Raw genomic sequence first — 6,157 nt, 5'->3', positions numbered from 1 at the left:
ACATTTCCTTTCATATACGCGTATCTTCTCCATGAGTGATGGGCATTAGGGTGGCCTTAATAAACAAAAGTTGGATTTTGGCCATTCTCACCCTCCAGAAATCGGTCAAAAAATGTTAAAGTTATTAAAAATTCGGCAGGCCATTAACGTGTCTCAGGCCACTAGAACTAGAAATGTAGGAACAAAATTAAAATATTTTGATAAATATTAAAATAAAAGCTCATTTTTACTTAAAATATGTCCATATATACTTGTATATGAGTATTTGTCTTCGTAGAATACTGTTAACATATTCTTAGGTATGAACAAAAAAATAAATTTTTTTAACGGCAGTTTCAAAACTCCATTTTCAAATTTTTAAAAATTTTGTTAAACAAATTTCAGAATTTTTTGATCATCTCATTGGGATTTATTAAGAATATAATAGGGGATAAAAATGTGAAAAAATTATGAAAATATCTCTTATAGTTTTTCCGTACCTGCGATTTAAATTTTGAAATTTTCGAGAAAAACCAATTATTTGGCAATTTTTAGGCCAATGAGCTCTATTTCCTTACTCTTATAAATTTTAAGTAAAACCTATCGAGAATATTATAGTCCAGATAATTCTAAATATACTCTGAAACTTTTACTAAAATCGGAAAAGTATATATGGACATATTTTAAGTAAAAATGAGCTTTTATTTTAATATTTATCAAAATATTTTAATTTTGTTCCTAAATTTCTTGTTCTAGTGGCCTAAGACACGTTAATGGCCTGGCGAATTTTTAATATCTTTAACATTTTTTGACCAATTTCTGTTTTTTATGTCTCATTAGAACGACAATTACGTACACATTTCGATTCTTTCAAATTAAATTGCAAAAGTAATTTTTTAATGGCAAAATTTTTACAAAAACTGAAAAAAATGCATTTTTTCCCCATGTAAATGCATCTCAAAACTTCAGAGGGCTTGCGGCACGTCTTAACCCCAACCGATTTACCTAAAATTTTTTCAGGATGATTTTTTTACTAATGTTCACCAACCTGGGGGGTGAGAATGGCCAAAATCCAACTTTCGTTTATTAAGGGCCACCCTAATATTATTTGTTGATCTAATACCAAACGACTTCCAGTGTCTTCTTATATTGCTGTTACATTTTTCAACTGGTGGCCTGAAAAGAATACACTCGCATTTGTTCAAATTTATGTTCATATGCCAATCTGTTGAATACTTTTCAATTAACCAAAACTTGTTTTGTAAACCATCATTAATTTTGTCAACTGTATTGTCAGCGTGATATATAGTGATGTCGTCTGTGAAAGCAAAAACATTGTACATTTTCTCTAATAAATCAAATAAGTACAAATTAAATAATATCGGGGAATTAACGGTGACCTGTTGTAATCCATTGACAATTGTAAATTTCCCGGTGCCAATTGTTTCTTTACCATAAACGGAAAAGGTCTTATTATTAAGCATATTATGAATAATGATTACAAAATGTAATGTAATTAATTTGCATATTAAACCCGGTATCCAAACACTATCAAAGGCTTTTTTAAAGTCTACTAAGCAAGCGCCATTATATAACGATTTGTTCAGGTTCCACTGAATATTTGAAACAAATAAATGAATTGCATGTATGGTTGAATGCTTGTATTTAAAGCCGAATTGCTTATCACTCACTAAATTTTTCTCCGCGCAAAACTTTACGATGTTTATGTTGATACAAACTTCAACGACTTTGCTGATGTTCGGAAGCAAGCTAATTGCCCGTAAATTTTTCGGATTTGTCGTATCCTTATTTTTTTTTTGGTAAAATTATAACCTTAGCTTGTTTCCAAGCATGAGGAAAGTAAGCATTATTCAACATGTTATTAAAAAGTATTCCATATATGAGTATTAAATTACACTATACAACAAAATCAAAATCCGACCAATAAATTTTGATAGAGGAGACAAACAAAAAGATAAGTGTATCGGCGTTTTTAAAGTTTACATCTGAATTTCATTTAAGGGGGGTTAAAGTTTCCCAACTCTGGCACATTCTTATTGTTAATCTTCATAAGAAACCATGTGATCCTTACATTTTAGGTATAAAATGTGTTCAGCAAAGTTATGTAAAATGTTACGGAGAATATTTTTGTGGAATATTGTTACTTTTTAACCTTTTCAAAAAGATGGTTTATTCCTTTAAATAAACCGGATACTTTTGATTGCAAATAAAAACCGTTTAGTAGTTTGAAAATTGTAACAAATCTTTATTTATTTAAAATGTACAACAACAGAATTAAATAGTAACTCAATGTTTTCTTATACACGTTTATAAATTCGCAGAAATACAGACACACTTTATAATGTACACGAATTCACTTGAAAAACACAGCACACTTTAAGGCACTCAGTTGATGTTTATTCGAATAGCGTCTCTGATCAACTCACTAACGACTGCAACCTCTGCCACTATTTATAACACTGACATCTGCACTCTAGATTGCTATTTAACTGTCTAGAGCTTTCTAATACATACGCCATCTGTGGTGTACTTTCTACAATGTTCTTTAACTGAATATTCGAATTCGAATATGCGGTCGCAGCAAACAGCGTTGCCATACTTACGATCAATGGTCATCTGAAAGCTTTTATTCAATGTTAATAATGCCCACAGATATGCTACAGTTTGCTTTTACAGCACTGCTATTTGAAAGCATTATGCTACTTTTAAACCAGCCGTTAAAATCGTTATATTAGAATTCAAGTACAATTTCGTAACACTGACCCCCGCTTAAGCCTGTTCATCTCCCATAGACAGCTAGTCGTTCTAGATGTACGACCTTCATTTTAGATCTCGGGCTCTTTTCTTTCTGTATTCTGTACACCACGTCGTTTAATTTCTTAATCACCTTGTATGGTCCATCCCAATGGGTTTGTAGTTTTGGAGACATTCCTTTCTTACGTTGTGGGTTATACAGCAGTACAAGTTGGCCTTCGTTAAATCCCTCAGAATTCGCTGCTCGATCGTATCTGGCTTTCACTTTGTCGCTGGTCATTTTTATTCGTGAAGTTCGTTAAGGTCATCTTGCTCTTGGGAATTGTTTTCATTATTTGACGAAGGCTTAATACCGAATTCTAAATCACCAGGCAACTTGAGTTCTGTCCCGAAGACAATTTTTGCAGGTGTTCGAGAGGTCGAGTCATGAACAGCTGACCTGTACGCCAATAGAAATTTTGGTATGTGTTCATCCCAGTCCTTCTGGTGTGCACTGACCACTTTTCTTAAATATTCCTCCAGGGTGCTATTGAATCTTTCGACCATGCCATCATATTGAGGATGCAGTGGCGTTGTTCTGGTTTTTATTATTCCGTATAAATCGCACATTTCCTTGAATACGGATTCAAAATTTCTACCCTAATCCGAGTGCAACTCCAGTGGAACACCATAGCGACACACCCACTTGTTCACAAATACGCTTATAACCGTTTTAGCTTCCTAATTGGGTATTGCATATACATCTGGCCATTTGCTGAAATAATCCATAACCACTGGAACGTAACGGTTTCCAGCATCACTGACAGGGAAAGGGCCTGCTACATCCATCGCAATCCGCTCGAATGGCGCACCTGAGTTATACTGCTGAAGTTGTCCACGACTTCTTCTTACTGGGCCCTTCGCTGCTATGCATTGTGGACAATTGGCTATCAAATCGGCTACTGCTTGCTGACAACCCACCCAATAAAAACGTTGTTTTAGCTTTTCTAAAGTTTTTGTCACACCAAGATGACCACCACTGGTACCGTCATGAAACTCTTTCATTACTTCGTTTATTTTAGAGGATGGTACCACAATTAGATTTGTCACTGTTTTACCTTCAGCACTTTCCCATATGCGGTATAAGCAGCCATTTAACAATTGTAGACTATTCCATAGTGCCCAATATGATTTCATCAGTGGACTTTCGGTCGATATTTCATTGCGGGCTGGCCTTCTGCCTTCTTCTTTTGCCGATATTATTTTTGACAGTATGGGGTCATTTCTCTGTGATACAGACCAATCTGCGCTGGACTCTATATGCATTAGTCGAACGTCAATGACACATTCCTTTCCCTCGGCTTTTGCGCAATGCTTGCATTCCAGGTTGCAAGGCCGTCTTGAGAGCGCGTCCGCATTGCCGTGTTTCAAAGCCTTCCGGTGCTCGATGCTAAAGTCATAGCTCTGAAGCCGCTCAATCCAACGAGCCAGTTGCCCTTCAGGTTGTTTAAATTGCAACAACCACCTGAGGGCAGAATGATCGGTTCTCAGTTGGAAGTGCTGACCATACAAATACTTGTGAAAATGCTTCACACACTCTAATACTGCCAGGAATTCACGTCGCGTTACGCAGTAATTTCTCCCAGACGTGGAAAGTATTCGGCTGTAGTAGCCTATGACCTTTTCCGTCCCGTTGATCACCTGCGAAAGCACACCGCCTATTCCGTATCCACTCGCATCGCTGTCTAGCACAAACTTCGCCCCTGGGATGGGATATGCCAAAATTGGTGCTATACACAACGATTCCTTTAACTGAAGGAATGCCTGTTCTTGAGATTCACTCCACAGGAACGCTCGCGACTTCTGCGTTAGCTCATGTAGGCAGAGGCAGATTTGTACGCTAGGTACAAATCGTCGGTAGTACGTGCAAAGGCCTAGAAAACTGCGCAATTCGTGAAGATTTCTCAGACGAGGCCAGTCCTTTACGGCTCGTATTTTATCCTCATCTGTTGATATGCCGTCTGCTGTTACGCGATGCCCTAAATAGATAACTTCTTTCTGGAACAATGCACATTTCTTTACGCTAAGTTTTAGTCCAGCCGCAGCTATTCGTTTAAGGACTTCTTCAAGGTTTTTCAGGTGTTCATCGAAAGACTTCCCCATGACAATTATGTCATCGAGGTACACCAAACATGTCTTCCAGTGAAGTTCTTTCAACACATGTTCCATTAAACTCTCGAATGTGACTGGAGCATTGCAGAGTCCAAAGAGCATCACATTAAACTGCCATAATCCATCACTAGCACTAAACGCAGTTTTCTCTTTGTCTTTTTCTGCAATCTCTACCTGCCAATAACCACTTTGCAAGTCCAATGTGGAGAACCATTTTGTTCCAGCTAATGTGTCATCAATTCTTGGTAGCGGGTAGCTGTCTTTCTTGGTAACGTCGTTCAGCTTTCTATAATCGACGCAAAACCTAGTGCTGCCGTCTTTCTTTTTAACTAACAAAACAGGCGAGCTCCAAGGACTTGAAGATGGTTCGATTACTCCATCCCGCTCCATTTCGTTAACCAGCTCCTTCACCTCACTTCGTTTTGCTAGAGGAATGCTTCTGGGCGCCTGCTTTATGGGCCTCGCTTCGCCAGTATTTATTTGATGCTTTACAATTGCCGTTCTACCTTGACTTTGACTTCTTAAGGCGAAGACCGAGGTATGTTTCTTCAGAAGCTGTTTGGCCTTATTTCTGTCGGGCGGCGCTAATCCTCCTACCCATTTCCCCAAATATTCCGCTAGTAGCTCGTGTTCCTTGGTGGATTTATTGGCATGTTCCGATTTTTTCTCGCAATTGATAACTGCCTCTGCTGAAGTGCATTGACCTATTTCGAAATTTTGCTTAACAACTTTTTCATAGCTGGACAGGTTAAGCACTCTAACAGGAACTATTTTGTTGTTACAGATTTTAACGAGGGCTTTTGCCACAAACTGTTGTTCTCACAATCTCCCTCCATACGGGCCCATACTAAAGTTTCTTTAGTTTGTCCCATATCCAAAGTAATGCCGTGAGTAATCATGAAATCAGCACCAATGATTACTGCGACTGCGACGGTCCTGTGTCTATAGTAAAAATGTGCTTCTGACCGTTGATGTATCCACTATCCGTAAAATTGCTATTTTTTGCTGCATTACTGATATGGAGATTGTGGGGCCCTCAGATGTGGGAGCTAGCTCTTGCCCCATAGTGCTAGCTCGTTTTATTTTAAAGGTGATTATTGTGACGATTGATGATTTGACGGCTGGTTGTTTCTTGGAGGCGAAACAGATCTGGTTCGTTTTCTCGGTGCTTTGCAGTTTCGCTGAATATGACAAGATTTACCGCAATTATGACATTTTACTCTGGCTTTGCTGTGCTTATCATTAAACGCCT

The sequence above is a fragment of the Calliphora vicina genome, chromosome 1 (assembly GCF_958450345.1).
Source record: "Calliphora vicina chromosome 1, idCalVici1.1, whole genome shotgun sequence".
NCBI lineage: Eukaryota > Metazoa > Arthropoda > Insecta > Diptera > Calliphoridae > Calliphora > Calliphora vicina.
Note: the sequence above shows the minus strand (reverse complement) of the source record.